This window comes from Mastomys coucha, chromosome X (assembly GCF_008632895.1).
Source record: "Mastomys coucha isolate ucsf_1 chromosome X, UCSF_Mcou_1, whole genome shotgun sequence".
NCBI classification, from domain to species: domain Eukaryota; kingdom Metazoa; phylum Chordata; class Mammalia; order Rodentia; family Muridae; genus Mastomys; species Mastomys coucha.
Window position 1 is genome coordinate 10768086 of NC_045030.1, and position 1675 is coordinate 10769760.

Consider the following 1675-nt stretch of genomic DNA (forward strand, 5'->3'; position numbering starts at 1 on the left):
ATGTGCCTCAACAGAGTTATGGGTACAGAAAATGTGGTATACCTATACAATGGAGTACTACTCAGCTATTAAAAACAATGAATTTATGAAATTCTTGGGGAAATGGATAGACCTCGAAAATAATCCTGAGTGAGGTAACACAATCACATAAGAACACACATGGTGTGCATTCTTTGATAAGTGGATATTAGCCTAGAAGGTCAGACTACACAAAGTACAAACCACCAACCATAAGAAACTCAAGATGAATGAAGACCAAAATGTGGATAGTTCATTCCTTCTTAAAAGGGGGAACAAAACACCCATGGAAGGAGTTGTAGAGACTAACTATTCAACAGAGACTAAAGGAAGGACAATTCAGAGACTGCTCCACCTGGGAATAAACAAATATTATAAGGCAGTTTGTCAACATGGCCATTTAGAAAAACAACATCATAGGTGTTTCCCCAAAGGCCTTTGATTTCTTTGGTCCTGGGTTTTGGCCATGTTTATAGTACCAGGAATGAATTTCCTCCTGTAGTGTAGACCTTAAATACAAATCCAGGAAGGTTATCCCATGTATAGTCTTGCATCAGTGGGCACATCTTGCTTCACAGACCAGTATTGCACACAGGGTCCAGTGCTGGAAAAGAACATTGATGACATTCTCTCTAGCAACCTCCATAACACCTTCCAGCATTATAAAAGCTGCTCAGCTTGGAGAGTTCTCTGGCCAATTGAAAATTGACTTTTTTATGTCCTGCAACCAAAGTGTGTTGTGTCTTCAGGAAGAGTCTTTTTTACCACATAGTTATGGTAGGCAACCAAGGGCAATGGCAAAAACCTGTATTGTTTTGGGGGCCTCTGTGGTCTGTCTAATAATGCCTGGCACTGAGATTTTTCTTTGAAAACCCCTTTAAAATGAGCACTGTGTTTCTTATATCATCATTCTAATGACTCAAATAATGCATCCCTAGCCCATACCATTTTGTAAAAAAAAAAAAAAAAAAAAAAAATCAGACCTGTTTTATCAGGTTGCCTTATCAAACTTGTCATTTTTCCAGTTCCCCAAGTTACCCACACTTTAAGATTTAAAAAAATCTGTTTTTGTTATGTTGTTAGCTTTCCAAGTAAGAATTTTATTTAATATCCCAGGCTGGCCTTTAACTCACTAGGGTAGAAATTATTGTGTGTGTCACCACATCTGACTTCAAGTAAAATCCTTATTTTTCAGAATTATTTGTCTGTACATGTGTCTGCATGCATGAGCATATCTGGAAGTCAGAGGACAACTTTCAAGAGTTGCTTCTCTCCTTCCACTATATAGGTTACAGGGATTTAACTTGGGGTATTAGGGCAGGGGAGGGGGTGGTGTGTGGAGGAAGCTTGGTGGCAAGTGCCTTTATGCATGGAAAAATCTTGCCAGCCCCAGGCAAAAATCTTGATTTTATTCAATCCAAGTTTTCTTTGATGCATCCCAGCTCAGTGAACAGCAACATCATCTACCCAGCTGTCAAAAGGACTCAATCATAATTGTGATTTCACTCTCTCATCTCCACCATCCCAAATGTGTCATGAATTTCTCTAGTTCTCAACAATCTTACCAACATTAATTTAAGCCATCTGTCAAGTCTCCAGCAACAATCATCTAATCAAACCTTCTCACCTCCCAAGCTCAGCTCTACAAGTACACACA